The sequence below is a fragment of the Catharus ustulatus genome, chromosome 7 (genome assembly GCF_009819885.2).
Source record: "Catharus ustulatus isolate bCatUst1 chromosome 7, bCatUst1.pri.v2, whole genome shotgun sequence".
Classification (NCBI taxonomy): Eukaryota; Metazoa; Chordata; class Aves; order Passeriformes; family Turdidae; genus Catharus; species Catharus ustulatus.
The window spans coordinates 13,698,512-13,722,711 of NC_046227.1; the positions used below are offsets into that span (position 1 = coordinate 13,698,512).

The 24,200-nt window shown below is 38.4% G+C and overlaps 1 protein-coding gene across 2 annotated transcripts in view; it reads left to right on the forward strand.

Moving 5' to 3' along the window:
- The first annotated feature begins 7,702 nt into the window (after nucleotides 1–7,702).
- Nucleotides 7,703–24,200, forward strand: part of RAPH1 (Ras association (RalGDS/AF-6) and pleckstrin homology domains 1) — an 86,843-nt gene continuing 70,345 nt past the window's right edge. For both annotated transcript variants that reach the window (XM_033064492.2, XM_033064493.1), the window contains exon 1: nucleotides 7,703–8,005. The gene's annotated coding sequence lies outside the window, so the exon portion shown is untranslated. The remainder of the gene's footprint in view (nucleotides 8,006–24,200) is intronic.

The window sequence follows — 24,200 nt, forward strand, 5'->3', positions numbered from 1 at the left end:
AACCATGGGCTCTGTTCTTTGATGTTATTTTCACACTGTGTTACCCAGTTTTTTACTAGTTGGCATATAGAATAGATTTTGCAAGTTTTTCCATATCTGTTTTAAGCCTAGTTGTCAGCTAAATAATCAGGAAAATCACGGGGTTTTAAATCAAATTTCACAAATAACTTTTTAAAATAAATGTATAAATTTTTTGTTTGAAAATCTGTCACTTCAGTGTAGGCTTATGAGCTTTCTAGTCACATTTATAAAAATACGTTTAATAAGAAGGCACATCCAGTTATGATTGTAGTGTGACTTACAGAAAACCTACCTGAGATAACATGAGTCAAAAGAATCCACTGGGTCTTCTCTTTCTGTACATGTACACATTGATACAGTACAAGTGAAAAATGAGTTTCAAGATTTGAATAAAAGACAAGTTAACTTTCACTTAGTATAATTTTACAGGATTTGTCTCATTACCTGTGAAACTTTATGCCTTTCAGTTCTTTCCTCAGAAAGCTTGTCCACACAGACTTAGAAGTAATCCCCTAATGAGCAATATAAGTGTGGTAGAGTAAGATGGAGGGGGATTTTATTTTCAGCTTTCTTAACACCATATGTTCACTTAATCCCACTCTTCATTTAGTTAAGGTAATCCCTGAGTACTTGAGAACAAATTGAATGCAAACATGCATTATGTGTATGGGTGATCTGTATATAACTCTGCAGATGTGTCTTAGACTAAGAGAAATCCCAGTGATAGCTAGGGCAGTTGAGTTTTCCTATACAGATACTCCCAAGTCATCTACCTCAAAAGTACACACTAAGATTCAAGAAGGAAATTTTCTCTGAAGGAATTACTAATGAGGATTGCTTAGATTTTTGCTCATCAAATCATGAATAAAAATCCTCAAAGTTATTCTGAAGTGCCATTTAATTTTTCCTACTTCATCACTAAAATTATTCAAAAAATCATGATAGCTCTTTTTGATAAGTCCAGAAACATCACACAGACCACATTAAACATCTCAAAATATTTTTTTTCCACTTTTCAATTCAGAACAGTAGTTTTTTAAAAAAAATTGTAGAGTTTCAAAATACAATGTTAAAAATGCTGAAATTTACTGTTCAAAATCTACTGTCCAGTTATCTACATCTGTTCAAAAAAATAATCTGAAACTTCCCACAACTATTTTCAGTCACTCACAGAAAGAACAACGGCACCAATTTAAACTACTTATTTTAAAAAATTTTAGCAGTCCAGCCAATGTTACTTAAATGGTCAAGACAGAAATTCCAGTAAATTCCAGTATGATTTACAAGATACATGTCAAATATTTCATATATGCATAAAAAATTACAAGAAAAGAAAATAGTTCTGCTCTGTAAACATTTGGTATAGTTAAATAACAGAACTTCTGGAGAAAGTCTTGCAACCTAATTAGTGCCAGCTACCTGACACAGCAACTTAATTAGTGCCAGCTGTCTCCTGAAATGAAAAGTCTATTTGAGCAGGTCACTTTCCAGAATGAGATCTGAGGACAAGATGTGGCTGAAGGTATTTGGGGAACAGCAGTTAATAGTAACTGGAAAACCAAACCACTGCCAGTACTGCATATACCAGAGATGTGTCAATCTATCTCTGCAGCTCCAGAAACTGTGTCACATTGCTGCAGTGCATCCACACAAAGCTTCCCCTGTAATTGTGGCCAGTCCATAAATGGGTTTGACTGAATTTCCCTCTGGAAAGAAAGAAAACTAAATGTAGTCTTTTGGATTTTCACAGTGATCTTTTTTGAAGATCCACTATTCGGTTCTGTCTCAGGCAGCAATGTAACAAATAACTCTATTTTATTGCACATTGAAAAAATAATTTACACTTTAAGAATTATTAAATCAGATCTAGCAGGTAATTATCCTGTAATGAACATTAACTGCATATAAAGTATTTGGTGTGGAAGGACATTTCAATATTTTCAACATTTACATTAAAATGCCCTTTTTCTACCTCAGTAAACAAAAGATGTCACTTCTGAAGTGAACCGAATTTTCAGTGTAAAAGGAGAAACGTCATGGAGGAAGTAAAAATAGGTTAACAGTAATCTGAAAAGTAAATGACTACTTGTTGTTTTCTTTTATGCTTTACTCTGTAATGGTAACAGATAATAATTATGGTAATGGTAGATAACATGAACTCCAAAGATCTTCTGAGAAGAGTTTTCCAGCCTGACCCAGCAAAATGCCTAATGCAGGCCCCTGAGTTATACTGTGACTCTTCCAGTTTGGTATCAAGCACAGCTTTTATTTCTAAAGAGTCAGTATAATCATATCAAGGTCCTTGCAAGAAGAGAAGAACTTTTCAGGAAAAATTTGAATCACAAAGTAGAAGTAGCAAGTAGAAACAAACTGAGTTTCTTTTCCCACCCCACTCGGCCACTCACCTCCCTCAGTATTTTAAACATATTGTGGACTTGATTCTTTCATGTAAAGCAGTGATTCTCAAGACTGCAGAACTTCTGGTATTCTGCTGTCATTTCACTGCAATGTTAATGACCAAACCTCTACCATTACACTATAGCAATGGGATCTTTTGAAGTGGTGATGTTTGCCACTATGCTTGAAATTCTAGTGTTGTTTGAATAAATGTATGAAAAAGAATCACTATTTGTATTTTAAGTGAATAATGTGCCAGAACCTCAGTATTTTTATGAATGAGTAATCTCATAGTTTTCAGAGACAGCTAAAGACTATTTATTTGTAGAGTTTGCAAACTTGTTGCCATAGCTTTGCTTCCTTTTTTTAGAGCACACTTACCCTGTAGTGACCTCTCCACAAACTGACCATAACAGAGGCAATGTCCTCTACTTTGGCATGTGTTTACATCATCCCCCTTCCTATTGTTTACACCTCATTCCGGTTCATGCCACTTTTTCTTCTCCATGTTAATGGCCATTTTCCAATTCTTTTTCACCACTGAAATTTCTTTCTCTTGGTTTTAAAGGTACAGTCATATAGAAAAGCATTGGTTCTCCCATCTCCACGAAGATGATGAAAAACTTTGTTTTACAATAGTCAGTGCATCTGCTGTGATTGACACCCATACTGACATTTTTTTTCCCTTGTAATCATGTTAAGTCAGCTGAAGGAAAAAGAAGGGCAGCAAGAGATCATTAACAGATTCTTGGGAGGGGTGTGATAGATCTGAAGGCCTGTAACTGCTGCAGAAAATCACTCATTTATTTGCCTTTCAGTAAAAGTCTCTAGAAATAGAAGCATTTTACATTATTTTGTTCCTAAGGATATAAAAATACATACATTCTAATTGCACTTTGGAGAAGGAAAATTAATAAAGACAACTGCGCCATTCCCCATTAGTGGAAATGCCTGCAGTTAACCTGCCTCAAGCACTTTCAATATCACTGAATCCCTTGGGTGGGATTTTCCAAAGTGCCAGCATTAGCTCAGCCCTGCTCCCATTAAAATCAATTACTGACTTCAGCCTGGGAGGAGAGTCCAGAGAGTCCCTGTGGTGCTCTGTATGCTGGAAGATCCTAATCTGTGTGTGTGTTGCTCCTTCCCTATATTTATGTGCATGGCTGCACAGGTGCTCTGATACATTCATGAGGGCCAGAGTTTACCTCAGAGGACTTCAAAAGGAGCCAGAAAGTTAACTGTGCAGAATAAAGAGTAGTGGAGGGTAGCAGAGATCATGGAGGCAAGCGGAACTTCACATAAGATTAAATTTCATCAAGTATGTATTGAAGTCAGCTAATTGCAGCCTCTATGCCCCAATTCATGGAGCTAAACCTTTCAGAACACATTTTCAATACAATTTCACACAATATATTTTCTGTCTATGGAATCCAATTGTCATGGGCAGTCATCAAGGCAAAGAGTTGAGTAGAATTAAAAAAGGGATTTAAGAAGCTTTGTGAACAAAGACAACATTTGCAGCTGTATGCACCAGATTACAACAATGCAGGGGACAAACAAGCTTCCTGCTTCAGCAGCATAAGCTGATTGCTTTGAGAGACAAGAAGAAATGTTTTTTTGGCATGTGTTAGCCATGCTGATTTATTGAGATGTGTGATGGCATGGTTTGAGTCTACATTAAAAGGACTGATAATGATACCGAATGCTATAGATAGATTATTTGCTAGTCTGCAATGCTGACATTTCCATAAAAAGCGTATCAATAGTAACCCTGTAATGAAGTCCTCTCCCAAGTAAGGGACTGATTTGGCATTGGAGAGCAGAATTCAGACCTTGGCTATGAACAAGGCTTCCTTTCTCGCTCTAACGAAGTAGCTTCTTCTCTCACCGCCTGAGAAAGACAATGAATGCTTCTCTAGTTCTCAAAGGTGGAATGGAGGGAAAGTGCATAGAAAAAAGAATGGTAATATTTTCATCCACAGACATTTTCTGCTTTGGATTCAGAGCTGTCAAGCTCTGGAAATAGCCAAGATTTTTCTCATTAGTCCAGAAAATGGTGTTTTCATTCTGTGTTTGTGCTGGTGCTCCTCTGAACTTGTTCCCCCATGCCAATATCAGCAGCCTTCCCACTAAACAGTAGCCCTGAGAAAGCTTAGAGGAGCCTTAAACTAGAACATGAGGAGTTTCTGCAATGGATTGTGTATCATGCTGGCTGGCTGGCTTGAAAACCCAGAAGCTCCTGTCCAAGTCTGCATTCCTATTACAGGAACTGCTGTCATCATACTAGTTGCTGCAAGGTCAGAACTCCTTCAAGACATCCTTGTTTATGAACAGCAGATAAGATCTGAGAAAAGACATTTTTAACCTAAGTCTGGAAGAGCTGAATTATTGATGTTAATGGCTATGGGTGCTGTACCTGTTGCTAAGAAATACTGTAATACTTTGTCAGAATTCCCATTTGGAAATGCCATTATAGCTAGGTGAGCATCAATAGATACAGTATAGGCTGAGCAAGCTATTGATGAACAGGAAAGGCTTTTTAATGATTTTGTGCCATGAACCCTGTAGCTGGCAAAAGAAATTCATAAAGAAGCAGGTAACAAGAGTCAGACTGCTTTTTTGCTTGTTAGAGCTGGCAGGCATCATAGGTGCTCAAGGTTCCATGATGGTGTAGTTGCATGGATATATAGATGTACCTATTTATATACACACATATAGTTTTGACCAGCAGACCCAGCAGATCTTCACCAAAATGTGAAATTTCTACTGCACAATTCATTGAGCTTTCTTAGGTCCAACAAAGCAATCAAGATGAGAGGTTTTTGTTAATTTTAACTCTCCTATTTCCAGCCCTTGCTTGGTGTGTCCTTCATAGAAATTCTTCCAACTGTCTAATGATCCGGAAGCCTATGTAACCTTTGCTTATTTATGTTTTCTTATTCAGAATTATTTAAATACAGAAAATAAAACCTTTGAAGGATTCAAAATTAAGCTCAGCTGCTAGCAGTGCTTAGCTATATGTAAAATTGAGATTGATAGACAGCATTTGGGGAGAAGAAAGGGTCAACAGCCATGGAATTATTGCCCTGATTTTAAAAAAATCGTCCATTTTATCCTTTTTTATTTCAATGCAGATATACATTTAAGCCGACCTTTTAATCTACTTAAAAGGATTCACTTATTTTAATTCATTACCTGTTAATTTCATTGGCAGATGTATGACTAAATTTCCTGCGCTACTTTGAAAACCTTACCCAACGTCTGCTGCAGGTATGTACTGTTTCCATGGCCTGGGGGATGATTTTACATTACTAACTTACGTCTGTAATTGGATAGTGGTTTTGTAGGATGCACACAGATCCAATCTGGTCCTCAAGCTTAAAATGGTCTAGCTCCGATCTCTACCCTACATTAAATTAACTTTGTTGTCTACTGTCTGCTCGGGCTCAGGGACAACTCAGCAAGTTTGATATAAGGCAATAATATTTCCCCATGCCAAAAGCAGAGTATGCAGTAGCCAGCTGCAGCCTCTTTTTCATTCTGAGAGAATTTCATAGCTGAGGGTATGAAGCTTTGCACACTTCATGGCCATGCAGTTCCTGAGCTGCAGTGGTGCTGCCATAAGGAACCTGGCTATGGCACACCCAAGTTGCTCCTTGCATTGCCCGTGAACTCCCTGTGCTTCCTCCAGCAATCTGAAATCTGCTTCTGGGAGAGGTGTTGTCATTCTAATCCCTTCAGGGTCATGGAGGACCAGTAGGAAAGTGTGGTGGGATTAATACAACCTGCAGACCAAAACCTGCTGATAACATCAGATACATAGTCTCTGCCAGCTCACTCTCACTGCTGATATGCAGCAAGTACAGAACAGCACTGAAAACCGAAGTATTTACCACTTTTATTAAATAATATGAGCCCAGACACCTTTTAATTGTGGAACTTCACAGACTATGAAGCAATTTATCAGTAGCAGTCTAGAATTTGGAATGGTTGGATTAAAAATACTTAATTCGCAACTCCAGAAGACTACTGTAGTCTCTTAGTGATGAATGCATGTATTTTTGTTCCATGTTGATAATTTATATATTTCTGTATCCACAACTTTGATCTTTACTTCTCTGGGATGTTGTTAATTGGCAATGTTTTATTATGTTGACAAGAATTTGTGATTACATGTTAAGGTGACTTTATATAGCTAAGGTTTTAGATGTTAGAATTATATGGGTGAACTTTGTTTTTCTAATTACTTAATTGTATGTACACATGAAAATAATTTTCTCCATGTTCTAGCTTGTATTTTAAACAGATCTTCATGTTGCTATTGACCTAGCTTGTAATCTCATTGGTCCATTAGCACAGCAGTAAAACAACAAGCATCATTTGCATAATTGTTCACATTTATGGAAAATACTGTAGTCCAACTGATTTAAGTTTTCTGCCTGTCAAATAGTGACAGATAAACGCTGATGTAAAACATGCCTGTGCTCTGTCACAATAGACAGCGGGTGTAGCAGAGAAGCACGTTCCCGGCGGAAGGCAGCGGGGATGCCACCTCTCCTGCGCTGTAGCTTGAAGCCCCCAGGCAATAAACTGCATTTAAGCGATTCTCCTCTCCTTTAGCACTACCTACAGCAGCAAGCAATGCGTTTATCCCATTTTGTAAAAAACTTTAAAAATGGTGATCCCGGCCCCGAAGCTGTGGTGGGATGAGAAACGGGGGCAAACTCTCCGCCGGGGCAAAGAGTAGCCAAAACGGAGCGGTCCGCGGCTGGGGCACACGGGACACACGACCGAGGATTTCGGTAGGATTTGGTAATTTACTGATAACAGAAACCTTCGGTCTGGGAACAGGGAACGTCCCACAGCGCCTTTACCTGCGGACGGAACCGCAGCCCCAGGCTGCCTGGAGCGCGGGCAGCGCCCGCCGAGAGCGCGCCGGCCACCGCCCGGGGCGGGCGGACCCGCTCAGCGGGCAATGGCACCGCAGGGATCGATCGGCACCGGCGGATCGGCTCCGGGGGGATCGATCGGTTCTGTGGGAATCGGGACCAGTGGATCGGCTCCGCGGGGATCGATGGGCTCCGCGCGCGCCACCCGCCCCTCGCGTGCCCAACGGCCGCTCGCGCGCCCAACCGTCCCCCGCGCGCCCAACGGCCGCTCCAGCGCTGCGGGGCCGTGGCCGCCCCCCGTGGCTGGCGCCGGTCCCGGCAGGGCGGGGCGAGGCGCGGCCCGCGCGCCGGAAGTGAGCGGCGGGGGGAGCCCGGAGCGGCGGCGGTGTTGGGGCGGTAGCGGCGTGCGGGGAGCGGCGTCTCCGCTGCTGGGCAGGGACGCGCCTCGGCCGCCGGGCGGAGGCGGTTCCGCGCTCGGCGGAAACAAGGAACGGGAAAGGAAGGGAGCGGCGAAAGGAACCGGTATCGGCGGCCACCATTAGTGGCGGCAGGAGGAGCAGCCGCCGCCGAGGGGGTCTGCGGGCGGAGCAGACCGGGTGCCGCCGCCGGCAGCGAGCGGGAGCGAACGCGGCGCCTCGCCCCTCTGTTCTGTGGGGTGTCGCCGCTGCCCGCCGGGGCTCCCCCGGAGCCGGGGCGAGGTGAGTGGCGGAGCCGCCTTCGTGTCGCTCATTTCTGGGGGGCGGCGGTGGCGGCAGGGGCGGCGGGCGCTGTTTCCTGCCGCGTCCCCTCGGCCCCCGAGCCACCGCCGGGCTGGGCGGGAGCACCGGAGCGAAGGGGTGCGGGAGGGGCGCGCATTTACCAGCCCGCGTTTATGCCTCTCCACGCCCCAGACACCATCGGGTGTTTTTTTTCTGGAGGGGCTCTGGTGTCTGGCAGAGGCTTCTTGTGTGTTCCCCGGGTTTTCCCCGAATGAGGCATGCCTCGGAAGAGGCTGGGCAGTCGGCCGGGGATGCGCAGGGATGTAGTGTGTGGCATGCAGACAATGTCAGCTTGGGTGAGTCTCCACCCTGTGCAGCCGCAGGCAGTCGGGTCCCCAGCGCAGGCATCGCCGAGGCGCGCGCTGCCACCCGCGGAACAAAACGCGCAAATCCTCGTTCCTGGTGCGAGAAGGAATGATGGGTTAAAAACCAAACACCAAACCTGAAATCTGTTGAGCTTTTTTTAGCCGTACGACTTACAGAAGGCAGACTGGTTTGCGAAGAGCCTCCCATGCAAGCTTGGTGCCTGCGTTGATTTGCATGAAACTGGGAGAATGGTATATTATTTTTTCTACATGGGGAAAATTATTGATGGAGGAAGAGAAAGGAGGAGTGTCTGTATACACGAGTGTCACATGACCTTGTAAAATTCATATGGCTATACTTATTTTTCTCCTGCACTCATGCTGGTTGTCTTAAGAAGCCAATGACTTACCTGTTCATTTTGGAAGATTAATTTTTTTAAATTTGTTATTTTATGGGGCAGAAAACCCCATAAATCACCTGCATGTTTGAACACTGTCTCTGTATTTTATCATTTTTACTAGTATTTTATATTTTTGCTGGGCTATACTTTGGAAGGGGATGAACAGTAGTCTGTGTAGTACAATTTATATTTTACTGGTGGATTACAGGTACACTCCATTTGGCAAATGTAAACTATTTCATATGGCTGATATCTTTACATTACCATTCATGTGGTAGATGAATGTTTTGTGAGACTGTAGACTCACACCCACTCCATTTTGAACGAATTGCCTCTTTTTGTCTGTTCCGCCTAGTGCCCTCCAGACATGGATACATTGGCTTGTTAAGCACCTTGGAGAAGAAGAATTAATTGATTCATTCTAGGTGTTTATTGAAACAATATGTCTAGAGCAACAAATCTTCCAATTTTGTTGGAAGCTTTAATAAAATAGAGGAATGGGAAAATTACTAGATAAATCATCTCAAAGAACAAAAGTATAGGTTGTAATTAGGGAGTACTTTCCACATAAATTCTATAAAGATCTAGACATATCCATATTTAATACACTGACATCATTCCTGGGTGGGTGTGGTGGATAGTGGAACACACAGCTGGTTTTCTGCACCTAAGTTGGTATGTGATTTTTCATATCACTGGGTGATACTCAAATTGCCGTACAGAAATCCACGATACAGGAGCTTTTTGCTTTTATACAGCAGAAAGGTAAGTGGCACTAAAGAATTTATTTATTTTTTGTCCTTGTACAGTCTTCATTTTCAGATAGATATTTCCTTAAAATGGCCTAATTTTTATGCTCAAATGATATGCAGTGAAGCATCCTTCTACCACTGCTTCTCTGACTCAGCATGTGGTGACAGGGAGAAGAGTATTAGTAAGCGATAAACCACAGCTAAGGAATGCAGTACAATGTACTGGCTGTTAATTTCTTGAAAGAGCATAAAAAATAATGTGAAAGAGAACACTGACAAATTTTATATAATCTTCAGTCTGCCTTTCTTGCATAGTATCTTGAGACTACTGCCTTCAGGTTCGAATTTAAAGTAGTTTTTTCACAGTAGACATAAACTGTTTTCAGTTTCCTGTGTGTTGAAGCCTGTTCCTTTCTTAGTAAAGTAAGTCTGGGTATGGGGAACACCTGTTGGTTTAAAGTGCTGTGTGAAACTGCTGCAATGCCCTTGGCAGGTAATGGTTCACGGGGGCTGATTTTAAGAGACTTTGTTATTCAAAAGGTTTTCTGTGTTCTGCCTATCAAAATATATGGATATTGCCTTGTTTCCCTCAAACCACTACTGTTTAGCAATTGCTTCTTTGTTTGAATTTGATCCTTTGTCTATTCCTTCAACATTAAGGTTTTTGATAGCATCAACTGGCTTTTCTAGCTAGAAATAGTTAATTCTTTGTGCTTTAAATTGTAGATCTTTATCCTGTGTTGGTCTCATCTTTACTGGCCATACTTGCCTTCCTTCTTTGAATGTTTGTCAGCCACTGGAGGAGGAAGTATAAACCTATCAAACTGGGACAGAGTTAAATCTGAGTGACTAAGCGAGTTAGGTAAATACTAGGAAGAATGGTACTGAAGATCTCAGCCATTAAGTAATTTACATCACCTTCTGAATAGAAGAAGAATCCAAATCACTTGTGTTACAAATGAAGCCAAAGATTGCAAAATAATCACACTCTGCCTTTTCTGTTATGTTAAACAATAGTTTTATTATGGAATTTTCAAGTAGAACTAAAATAATGTACTTCACAACTTCCCATTAACATCTGTTCTTACTGGAGATCCTGCTGATTAAATCTAGAACTTGTTATGAACACTTACCAAAGCCAGAAATGTCCAATTTCTGTTTCTGGCCCCAACAATAAGCCATTTTGTCAAGTTTCACACATTTTCTCTGGAATTGCTAGAAGAAAATATGTTGGTATACAGCTGAATCAGGCAATTTCAGATTAACAAGCCTTACTAAAAGGTGCATTCCAGATCCGTTTTATTGCTAAGGGTTAGTAATACATTGAAATGACAGCAGACTGCTTGAGTAATCAGGTTTAACCCATTTCTATGGGGAGTGTTTATTTTGTTTCAGAAAACATAAATTATGAAAGAAAAGTTGACATATTAAGTAATTCCTGTTAAGAATTCAAAAAATACCTTTGATAATTGACAGTCACAGATTTTGAGTATGCACGGAATGTTTTCTACCTTTAGGAATGTCTCCGAGGTTAGGTAATGCCAGTAAAGAAACTTGCACTATAATTGCCCTTTGTAGTTGTTCTTCAGATTAGGAAGGGATTTAAGTTTCTCTTGTTATTCTGCAAGTGTTATCACTTCTAAAAAGTGTCCATTTGAAATGGCATATTAGTTTTTATATGTTAATACTAGAAATTAGTAATATCTACTCAGTTAAACAAATGAGACCCTGTGAGAAAGAACTGTAATTTAATAATGATAGAGGTTGCTTATAAACCTTCATATGGGAAAATTGTATAAAGACTAAGAAAAGTATCTTCAGAATATTTTTATGCCATTTGATCCAGTTATATTGACTGATATTTTCTGATATTTTAATGAATTAAAGTTACTTTTCTGTTTTGTTTCAAGTAGGAGTTTTAGTTATTTGCTATGTCCAGCTTTAGCAGAAGTGTTTCGTGTAAGATGTAAAATAGTTTGTTGAACTTGTTTTTTAAAATCCGTATGTTAATGAAAAGCTCTTGGAATGTTTTGGTCTGTGAGCTATCACTGTACTTGTATTGTAAAGAGGAAGATGATGTACATGAGAATTTGAAACTGTCCTGATGTTAAATATTAGGAAAATAATTTGTTGCCGTCTTATTTCATGATGAGTTAGTTGGATTCTAGGGGGTGTGGGGGGAGGGAGGCATGCCTGGGAGTGGTGAAAGGAATTCCCAGGATGATATAAAAATAGTCAGAGAACATAGCATGTTACTGAATTTCTAGTCTCAAAATATTCATCAAAATAATTTAAACAACTTATTGCAGTTTAGACATGCTAAGACAGTTTTGCCCAACTGTATTGTTTCAATTAGTGATAAAAAAGTGATTTTTTTTGTCTGTGGATTTCTTTAAAATAGTTCCATTGATTTTTATGGTAAAATATTATATCTAAAATGCTGATTTGATTGGTTTAACCACTGGGAAAGTATATTGAAACTATGTTTGACAGATTTTTCTCTCTGTCAAAGAACCTGTAGATTTGGAGAGGAGCTCTTACGTTTAACGGTGAAGTTGCTGAATTGATCCTTGTGGTACACCAGTATGGAAAAGATGTGATGTCACTACAGGCTTGGAGTTGCTGTAGGAGATAGCAGTAGCAAAACAAATGTGCACGTTTTTTGAAAGAAGTGAAGCTCCTGATGTGTTGTTTATATATTTGTTCCAATCATTAATCTCTGTACAGGTGCATTTGCTAAGCCCAGAATAGTCCCTGTTTGCATCTCTGACAGTGCTGACCCAATCTCAAGAACTGTATGTTTCACTCAGTGGGCTTTTTTTTTCTTCCTTGTAGAAGAAATGGTATTAAATGGTACCTTAAAGAAATGGTATTAGCAAGAGCATAAGAGAAGCAGTGGAGCCCAGAGAACTCTTTCTCACCTTACACTTTTCTTGACAGAATTATCCTTAGGTAGCTTTAGAGATCAGCAAAGTATTGTGCATTAAAAAATACTCATAAAAAACCCAGAGACAGGCAATATCGAATCCATGTAAATTCTGTGATCCAGTTAACAGCATAATCCATAGTGTACCAAAATGAGGTGATGATGAGGTGATGTGTTGAGAGCTGCTGAAAGAAGAGAAGCTGCATCCTTCTATCCATCTTCCTGGACCATGATTATATATTGTTTTGCAGAATTCAGGGTTCTTTTACTTCTGGGATGTAAAGGCATTTTAAAAAATACGGACAAACTCCTTTCCAGGTTGCTCTTTGCATCTTACCAGTATGAAAAAGCATCTGTCCAGGCTTTCAGAATTTGTTATAGGAAATGTTTTACCCTGTGGCTTTGTAAATAATTTCATATCTAGATGGTTTATGTTATCTATACTTATTTAGACAAATAAGTCTCATAAGTTTTGCTTTCCGAACTGGGATAGGTTCTATCTCAGTATTGAAAAGAGTAAGTTTTTAGCTTTCAAACATCTTAGGAACAAGACTGACTTTTGCATCCTAATGATGATCTTCCAGAGGTGAAATTGGCATGGGAAGCTTATTAGCTTTGCAGAAATACTTGCATACTAATTGCCTTAATTTTAATCCCATGGGATTTTTTTCTACTTTTGTCTGAACTCATTGTTTGTTATTCTTTTACAATTTAGAACAAGTAGTATTGAATTAGGTAAGAAGAGAAGTACTCTAACAAATGTGAAACCATTTCATTATGACTATGACAGTGTTCCCTCAGGTTTTCTCTCATATTTTTGCCAGAGAGTACTTGAAGATAAGATCTGAACTTCTTAAATTGTGTTAACTCTGAGACTCTGTGTCTACAAGAACAAGACACCCTATGTAAAATAAATGCAGTATCTACTTTAGATTCCTGCAGAAGCAATAGCAGTGTTCACTACCCAGGGAGATTTCTCACAGTTTTTCTGTGGGAGGTACAATACTTATGGATTCTGTCTGGACTTTAAGCCTCAGTCTTTGGTATTACACTGTTGGCTGTTCCTCAGCAATTTCTCACTCATGTATACTTGTTCTTGATTTCATCCTGACTTGCCTGGTTCATGCCTGTATAGTGATGAGGCATCTTGCATAGGATTTTTGATTCTATGCCAGAAGCCAAGCATTCCAAGCTGTCCTTATTTATAGAATCATAGAATCGTTTAGGTTGGAAAAGATCTTTAAGATTGAGTCCAACCAATAACTTAGTACTGCCAAGTCCACTGCTAAACCATGCTTGAGTTGACTTTGTATATGTAAAGGTCACTGGAGGCTAGGTGTAAGAAAAACATGCACAAAATCCCCCAAACATGCTAAGCACCTACTTATCCTTACCTTACTAATTTTGCTTCTTGTTCTGCTCCTTGTAAGAAGGATCACTGTGAACTTGTTTCACCACATAAATTGAGTTAATCATTGTTAGAATTTGTTTTTATACACTAGTGCAAGTTTAGACTTCCAAGGTGTCAGTAATCATTCTTCTTTGCAGATGACTAAAGACTTAGTACAAATGTGGTTTATAGTGCATTTTCAAAATAGTCCCCATCATGAAAAATCTCATTAGGTTGTTCTAAGCCTTTAAATAAAAATGCCATACAAATTTCTGTTCTTGAAGGAAGTTGTCACTTAGATCTTTAATGCATGACTCAAGAGCATGACCTTTTACTTGAGCATGTAGGTCTGAGTGGCTTTGACAGAAACATGGGTGGTTGCATGCTGGGAAAGCATTCTGCAAGTTGTGTGTATCAGTGCACATTTCTGGTACTCTGGAGTTGGGACAACAGTAATTGTGTGTTCTAATAGATAGTTCTTCTATCTATTAAATGGGGACATTTTATTTAGGGGTGGAGGAAGGAAGTCAGTAGCTTTCAGTCGCTAGTAACCTTGCAAAGAAATAATGTTGGCTGAAACTTAATCTGTCTCTGAGCATGTCACAGGTCAGGAGAACTGCTCTACTGAACCTGGGTAGAGAGAAGATCACTTTTTCTTTCACCTCTACTCTGTTGTGTCTATTAATAAGTAACTTAGTGATATGATCAGTTCTGTGGAACTGAAAGGCTGTTTGTCAGATTGATGTGAGTGTCACAAATAAATTCCTGTCTAGGGTAAAAAGAATGAATTATTTTAATGAAGAAATCTTCAGTTGTTCTGGATTAGAGACTTCTGAGATACTTCCTAAGAAGCACAGCAAAAGAGAGAAATCTCATTTTCAGCAATTGCATTAGATGGAGAAGGGTCCCATAGAAAAATGGGAGTGTTTTTTTCCTTTCTGGCAGCTTGCAGAGCAAAAAATGAGAACAGGGAAATGAGTGAAATTTTCAAGAGGAACCACATATCTACATCATAATTGTTAAAGTGAAATATACAGTGTCTTTATGAAGAATGCTCTGTTACCTGCTATCCAGTTAACAGTGCAGCATTCAGCTTACCCTTCTATGCTTCCTATCCGTTAGTGAAAATCAGAGATGTTCTAGTTAAAAAGAAAAGGGAAAGCAAACCCCAAAAAACTCCTTGTAATTAGCTTGAATGAAACTTTCTGTTTTGATACTGTTTATATCTGTTCAGCTCCAGTGTGGGCAAAAACTTCAGAAGGTTCTCAAAACCAACAAGTTAAAAAAAAAAAAAAAAGCCCTTGGATTAGTTATTACTGCTGTATAATGAATCTTGAATTATCTTTTATCAACTGAGATGGAATATTTCTGGAATGACTGGCGTGTTATTCTGAAGTTGAAAGTCCAGCACCAAGTAAACAAAGTATTTTCAGACTATGCACTTTCAACGTCAGTGGTGTTTCATTTATGAACTGTGATGATTTAGGTGCTTCTCTTTTTGCAGAGAGGTGTCAATCTTCAATCTCCTGAAGGATCAGATAGTTAATGTATTTACAGGTATCATGTAGGAAGTTAACTTGGCTAGATTGTGAGGCCTAAAAGCTTAGGTAGTGATTTTATGGGGTTTTTATTTTTCTAGATCATTTTAAAGTATGTTGGCTTTGTGTGACCTTTAGATTTAAAATATACATAGTGTAGGAAAAAACATTCACTTGATGCAGATTCCTTTGATTTAATGTATATGCTGTCTTGCTGTCCTTTTCATGGGAAGAATTTAAATTGAACCTGTTGTTGCTTGCTTTATGGCCTAAAGACTGATCTGAGTGCACTACATAAGGCAAGTTATGGTATTATCTTTCACTTTTTAAATCATTCCTCATTATTTAGTACTTCTCATGATTAATGTTTTGCAGTAATTCTTGTGAAATGTATACTTGCTAATTTTGAAGATGGCAACGCAAATTCTGTCCTGTATAATGTGACCATGGGCCAACCTCATGTCTTGTTATACTTTAGTGTAAAAGATGCATTAACCAGTAATAAAATAGGTTTGCAAAACAGGAGAATGTGCTTTGAAGCAGTGACTTCCTAACACTTTATCTAGTTTCTTTATTTTGTACAGGTTAATGTAGCCCCTTCTGAGCTTGAATTCCACCTGTGTTATTTTTCTAATCCTGCAGGTACATGGTCTTCCTTTTGTTCAGAATGTACATCACCTGAAACTAGGATACCAGAATTTTTTTTTGTTTTCTTTTGTTTTTTTTTTATTTTTCTGAGGTAAGGTTAATCTGGCATGCTCTTTAATACTACTTGACAGGCTGTGAGCATTTGAGAACATTTCTGTTCACGTGATCTGATGAAACATGATAAAATGCTACAAGATATTGATGTGGCTTGTGTAGTGCATTATTCTAGTTAAAGCTGCCTACATTTTTTTTTTCTATTTTAGAGTGAGTTGAAAAGCAAGATAAAGAACCGTTGTTCTCATGTAAAGTGTAAAAATTGCAGCTGACCTTATGTTGTCTCATTCATTTTGCCTTCCAGTGTGGATTTAAGTATTTGAGTTTACAACTGTGCATGCCTTCACTATGTTACGAAGTACCCGTAAGAGTTGAGAAGGCGTAGCCTGCTGATAGATTCAGCAGCTGCTGCTTCATTTCTAAAATGACTTCTGCTGGATTGCAGTGAACTGTTGGTTTTTAGCATGATTCAGGCAGTATTCCTGTAAGGAATATTGAACTAACATATATTCAAAAGTACAGCTTTTCTTATTTTTGCAGTATGACTAAATATTTGATATTTGGATACTACCCATCATAAATTATTGCCTTTTATTATGTGTGTTTATTCCAAGTCACTCATAGTGAAGTATCAAACTTTCTGGAGTATAGTAATAGCCATTGTTTGAAATGGTGGTAAGTAGAATATGAAGTTGTTTTGGTTTTTTTAGTTGAATTTGGAATATGTAGATGGCTAACTATTTAAGGTATTGTATTATTGGTTCACTTTTTGAAAATAAAGCTTAAAATTTTGTGTGACGTGACTCATTGTGGAGAGATGTAATACTATGAGGTATACTATGATAACTATAATGATCGTGTATTAAACTGAAGAGCATGGAACTGTGAGGTGATTGAAGGTCCACTAAAAGACACTTGTAGTTTACATAATATTTCTGCCATAATTTCTGAAGTTCTGTGTACATCCGTAATGTGATGGGTAACATTTCCCTGGGGAGGGTAGCAGCCGTCTGGTTCTGTGTGCATCAGGAATCATCTGTGTAGCTACGTGGAGCTAGTTTGACTGTATGGTTTGAGGCTTATATTTCAACAGTAGCAAATAGTAATGATCTTTGTGTCATTAAGTGTGCATGCAGAAGCCTACTGTTTAATGGCATACAGATAGACAACTATGTGGTTTTCATAATTTTTATCACCACTGTACTGCCAATATATTTTATAGATTGTATTTAGAAAATATATTTGTAAGTAACTCTGATCTCTTACATTTCAGAAGCGATCAAAGTAAGTACTGAAATAATATCCATGACTTTACATTTTGTAAAAAATCAATTTGTGCCCTCTCTGTATTGCTGAGCATTTATAGTGTCTTGAGGAACAGGACATTATTTTAAAATAGGAAGTTAGGTCTGCCACAGAGGAAGCATTATATTACGGATTAAATACTGTCCTTGTCATCTTTGAAACATACTTCTTCTGCTGTCTTGCTACATTGACCATTTTTTTTCTTCATACAGTCTTCCAGTTCTTTAGTGGAGTTGCAAACAACGAGTAGTTTTGAAAATTGTCTGTGTAGCTCTCTTGTCCTCTTTTTGGGAATTGATCTTGGAACGTTTGCTACTGAAATGCTTCTTCATTTGAAGTTGGATAGGTAAAAAAATGCTTTTTTTTCTGTGCTCAGTTATTTCCTGCACTCAGGTTTATGTTTGTATGCATGCTCTTAGATGCTGTTGGCTAGAACTGTCCCACACAAGATATTCTGTCCACTGAGAACTGGGCAGGATATTGTTCTTGGTATTCCCTATCTTGAAATGCACATGGTGGGATATTGGATAATATTTATGAGCTGTGTTAGTCCTGTGCTTTGTGCATATTCTCCTCAGCTGGGATGAGTTCTTAGATGATGTGGAAGAATTGGGAAGAGGGGCTGAGAACTTGGAGTCTGTGACTTGACTGAGTTTTTTAAAAGAGGGTTTTTTAGCTGTTAGGAATCATGGAGCTGGAAAGAGGTGCTGTTAGAATTGATCTAGCTACTTATAACAGGCTATGAATGATTCCACAGATGTATTTCTCTTTTACTTGTTTTCTTCTGAGAGAAGGTTGTGACATCAGATGACAAGTTGAGACCAGGAGCAAACAAGGTCTTGGGATGCATCCCATTTGGTTTTTACAGGTATTGCTTCTTGAATGATGTTGTGGAGCACACTCTGGCTTGTGATTGAGCTGTTTCATTTCCAGAGCTCTTAAGTGGTTGCACTGAACAGAAAGACACAGTGCCATTGAAACAGTGCTGGCAGTCATGCATGGATTCCTGGTAGGCATTCTCAGTGGTGTTGCCATAGGACCACAACCAGGCAATTCCCTTCATAAGCTTGAAGGTCCGCTAGCAGCTCTGACAGAGCAAATGGTGCTTGTGGCATACTAGCACCTCATTGGAGTCATTCGCTGATTGTTCTAGCTACTGGCCATTAAATAATGAGTTTTGACTAGTTGCTTGACTAAAATTGCCATGTTCATGTTTGTTCATGGTCAGGCTTTCAAAGAGTGGTTATTACACTAACTTTTAACTGGTCACAGTTACAGCAGGCTTTTGCTATACTGCTGTGTAATCAGACAGTATCAGAATGTGAGGTTAAGGTTCTGGAGTTCTGTTGAACAATAAAACGACGACAAAACAACATGATCCATACCTGTGGCTTTCTCTAAGTTTGGTAAAATGGAATTGTTTTTAAGACTTCTTTCAATATTATGGGGAAATTACCCAGGAAATTTCTTCCTTATCAATTCCATTTCTATGTATTGTCCTTCAAAGTGTGTTGCAAGATTTCTGTTAAATGCAAAGGAGCATTTTCAGATGGTTGTCAAATCCAACTGTATGAAAACAGTTGTTTTAGCTTCACAATAAAATCTACCTTGTATATAAATAATTTGTTGAGTTAAAAAAAAAAAAACCCAAACCAACCCTGAAATCCAACTATGTCTTAAAGACTTTGGTGGGACTTAAGTATCTGTGGAGTCTGGGAATGGAATATGTTGGTATACTATGTGCCTTGTTACTAGTGCTGTTTATAAGCAAGTGTGCAAAAAGTATATTGGTGTGAAAAAAAGGGTTTTTTCTTTTCTGGCTTTCTGAACTTCTTCATACATTTGCAGCTAGAAAATTATAGCAGTGAGTACTAGGAATGCATTCTTGGTGCATGCTACCACCAGTGTTTAGCATTGCAACAACAGCAATGTGGAAGTCCTTCCAATTTTCTTCCACTGATTCTTGGGCATGTTTTTCTTTTTCCTGCAGAAAGTGGATTTGTCTCATTTGCTTTCCTTTACTTGCAAAGGGGTGGAGAGTCTCATGGTTGGGGTTTTTTTGGTGTTTGTTTGTGATCACTTGGCTTTTTTAAGACAAAGCTGTTGAGGTCTTCCTTCCAGTCTTTGACTTGTAAAATTATTATTTAAATGGTATCAGCTGTCTTTTGTATGTGTGTAACATTGTCCAGTCCCAAGTACACTAACCTTTCTTGACTTAAGTCTTTCTTCTTTCTGTTATCACGTCCTCTTGCAAAACAGTGTCTTACTTGCTTAAGATGAATCAGAAGATTTATTTAGATAAACTTGGGCATTCTAACTTTTTATATACAAGTTGTTTGGATTGTCAGCTGTGCCCTACAAATAGTTTAGTTTTAACCTTTTTCTTATGCAGAAAAGGAGAGGTCTTCCTGCTTCATTCAGTACTTGATTATGAGAGGGGAGTAATGTTGTATTTATACCTATAGGAACTTTGCATGAAGAAATCTCCAGTACCATAATTAAGAGATTGGAATTAATAACTTTTAATACTTTTATTAGTATATTTCAGCTTATTTTTATACAGCATGAGCTGTGAACTGAACTTCTGGATGCGTTATTCATAACATTTTAAGCTATTTTTTGTTTGGTTGTTTTCTTTTTTTGTATCCTGAAGTTATTTTGGATACAGCATCTGAAATATTTTGCATAGTAGTGTCAAAAAGCATAGGGTTTTATTTCTAAGAAAAATCCACCTTTTCCTTTGTTCTTTATTAAATGTTTGGGCTGTCCTTGATCTGATTTTATGTCTGATTTTTGTCCCATCCCAGCCTGCAAAATCAATGTGGCGATTAACTTCTTGATCATCAACATATGTAGAGGCTACATGCACTCTGTTGAGCCTAGATACCTAACTCAGTGTGGATGTTTCTGTTTTTATAAAATGGCTTGTGAACGTGTTTAAAAAAACTGTTGCTTTGACTTACGTCAAATCTTTTCTGCTGCTGAGTCACAAATAATATAACGTAGTCTCTTGTTTCCTAATGCACCTGTGTGCTGTTCAAATTCAAATGTCTTGTCTGTTTCTGGGCAGACTCTCTTATGGGTGTCTATTACTTTATTTTAAAGACCCAAACATAACTTCCCTTCTGTATGCTAGAAACAACCAACTTGTCTTTTATCAGGCTGTGGTCTGAAAAAATCTTTTCTCATTAAAGATTTACATCTCAAGTCGAATGTGGCACGATTCCTGTCACATTACTAGAAGTCTTCCTGAAAAGCATTGATGAAAGCGTTCTTGGATGCTAGATTTGGAATCAGAAAGCACTGATTATGTTTCACTGAAGTTAGACTACTCATTTTAAATTAGATTTCATTGTTTGTTGGCTTTACTGATGTGTCATACCAGTCGAAGGGCTGTTCTATCTTGCCCTGATTTTTCCAGCTTTTAAAAAAGATAGTTTGCTTTTACAGTCAGGAACCAAAAGGTTTTGTTAGTTTTAATTCTGTTTCTACTACTGAATAGAAGGAGAGGGGAGATTAATGTAATGATTTCATTTCTGGTGACTGGACCATGTTGCCCCTCTTGCATGTTCTAGAGTTAGTAAGGGAACTGCTTGATGTGGTGTAAGTGAACGAGATACCCTGAACTGTATGAATGCACTTTAACATGTTTCTTGTGGAGGTGGAAAAAAGTTGGAAGAAGGTGATGCTTTAATAGGAAGAGCCATAACACCTCCTTTTTTTGATGGACTACCATCTCCAGTTCTGAAGGGTGAAGATAGATGAAGGTCCTCACCTGTGTTTTCAGGTGTTCCCCTTCTGCTAGTGGAAACCAATGTGTGGGGCTGTCAAAATGCAGCATTCCTTTACAGTCTGGACCTGGACCCTGGTATAAGTTACTCATAAATAAATATGCACAAGGAATTCAGCTGTATGTTTAATTAGTTATGAGCTACTTTTACTGCTTAGATTTGTTGAGTTGAAGAGAGAATGTGCAGAAAGCTCCCGTTGAATGGAATTTATAACTCTGCAAAAATGATTTTTTGTTGGTTTTTTTTGGCTTTTAAATGTGTTCTGATTTATTATAAACTGGCCCTTCAGAGTATCCTAGGCTGTAGTTGCTATCAGCAAAACTTTATAAATTCTTTGGAAAAGTGATAGGAAGAAGGTGCCAGGAGGGCTTAGACCTGAATGGGCATTTAAAGGTCTAAGGAAGATAGAAAAATTATAAAAACCATGAAATAATTCTTCTTTTTAAAGCTTCATTGTAAGTCTTTTCATGGTGCTGCTGCTTTGATTTGATTCCACATGAGATAGAGACCTAAGATTCAAAAATCTTTTCTACAAAAAATGAAGCTCTAAAAATCGACCATGCAATTCACATTGTACTACTAGCAATCCAAGGAAATGAGGCTGTAGGCTAATGGAATAGGTGACAAACTCCTGCATCTGCATCAACTTTTTCATAGAGCAGTAGACAAAACACAACTAGGAAATTATTTTAATTTTAAATATTGGTTATACTGAATTAAGAGATTCATTATTACGTGGCTTTTAAACTGATCACTGTCACCTACATTTTAAATAACTACTCTTGCTGCTTTGTGCCTCATTTTGGCTACAGCAAATTAATGCCAGATCAGTTCTTTCTTGCCAACCCTTGTCCTTATGAAGACGTGAACATGGTCCAAATAATTAGCATTTCTAGCATCACAAATTACATTCCTTATACAGTGTGGTCAACTCAGCTGCTTTAGCAGTAAAAATAGTCATTGTGGTTCACATTCCACTTTCAGTATTGTATTCTGTAGTTTATTCATCTGGCTCAGTCCTTAGAGAGGTCTTTATACCAAAGAAGATATGTTCCAGGAAACAAAAATAATTGTTCTTTTGGGATGTTCGGAAAAAAAACTTTACTCAGACGCTTGCCAAATTCTTACACAGCTGCTAAGATGATATAATGTTTTTTTTGTTGTTTGACTAAGATTGTAAATATGAACTTCCTTCCTCCTGCATTTATAATTATTCTAGCTCTATGCAGAATTTGTGATAAATCTCTTCCAAATTTCTGTTGAGGGAGAGTGTCTATGAAATGCTTACAGACTTCAACATGCAGTTTATATTTGCTTATGAAATGGGTGACCTAATTTTCTGTGAGCTGGATATAACCTCCTCCCATAGTCTTGCCAGAAAAATGTATGTCTAGAATAAGAGTTTGTCCTGATTTTAGATAGCAGGAAACTCTTGAGCTGTGAGAATTGATGACCAAAATAGCTTTAATCCTGAGAGGTGTTCACTGTGGTTAGGTTGCAGATTTGGTCACACTTCAAAAACCAGCTCAGAGCGGGCTGTAGGTTCTGTTTTATTTGTGTATGTCCGGTATTCCTGCGTTTGTTGTGAGCCGTGTTTCCTGCTGCTTTCCGAATTGCTCTGAAGGAAATGACAGCACTGACCATAAACCTTGTGGACACAGACTTAAGTATTTTGGAAAGGAACTGGGCCTGGCTGCACCAGTGATGTAAACTGAGGTTGTATTTGCTTTAGGAAGGGGCATGGCTCTTGGCGCATGGTGCAAACTCAGTATGCAATATGGTATTAAGCTCAATTTTAGCCCTGGTTTTCTAACTGGATTTTAATGCTTGAAATTGTATGTAATTGTTTTCATACGAAGACGTTTTTATGTTCTTATTAAAAACTGAAATAGCGTGTGTTAGTAGTAATGTAACACATCTACAAAAGTTTTGAGTTTTTTAAACATTATCAGTGTCTGTAAAAGGTATTATGTTTTGTTGTTTAAGCAATATCTTGGTAATACCATTACATTTCTATTAGAGAAAGATTAATAAAATGCCGGGCTAGTTAAGAAGCCATCTATGTAGAGTTTCTATGAACTTCCATTTTCCCATTGATTTCAGGAAAGAATCAGCCTTGATGGCATCTGATATTAAGATGTGATGGCAAAAAAAGTAGGAATGTTTCTTTCTTGACAAACTGTTGCTTACTCCAAGTTTTCTGACATTTGTGTTGGACTCTGAATTGTATAACAGAATAACAGTAAATACAGTATATAAGTTTTGTGATGGTCTTTAGAGCCAGATGGTTTTAACAGCAACAAGATATTTATGCAGAGTATCATAAGGAACTCCAGCCATAGCCGAGAGTACAGTTGGCTGGTAGCTTTGTTTGATTACTGAGCTCTGTACACCTCTTGAAACCAAAAATTTCTAAGATACCATTTGCATTAGGAAAGCCTTAAGAATATCCTGGAGGGATAAGTCTCTGCTGGAAAAGGACAATGGAAAATAGTCATTCTCCCTTTTCCAGAAAGCAGAATATAAGGATCCTTCTTCATCTCTCTGTAAGAGAAAAATAATTGCAAACATTGAAAAACAAAAATTGGGTGTAGTTGCAATTAGAGTTCTATTAAAAACTTAGAATTAAGGTATTAGAGATGTACAGCAGAGTAGCAGAGTTCTTGTGAGTGCTTTTTACTCCAAGTGAAGGTGTAACAAGATATTTTAAAAGTGTCATTCCAAAGGAGTTTTGCAGTCTTGCCTTTGGCGATGTGGTGAAAAATTTTAGAAAATTTTTGCTTTGCCTGAGTTACTTCAGACTTATGTAGTTTGGCACTTTTACTTTCTGGTCATTACACAGAATTTTGTGAACCCTTACTATTCCTTACACCTGGAATTATGAGTGATCCCAGTATTCTTATGAAAAAATTTGAATTTAGCTCTTTCTGAAAATACTACAGTATAGCATTAACCTTTCATGCTGCCCACCTCACCCCTGCCTCTTCCCCACTCCCCCCAAACCAAATGGAGTTTTACTGGCATA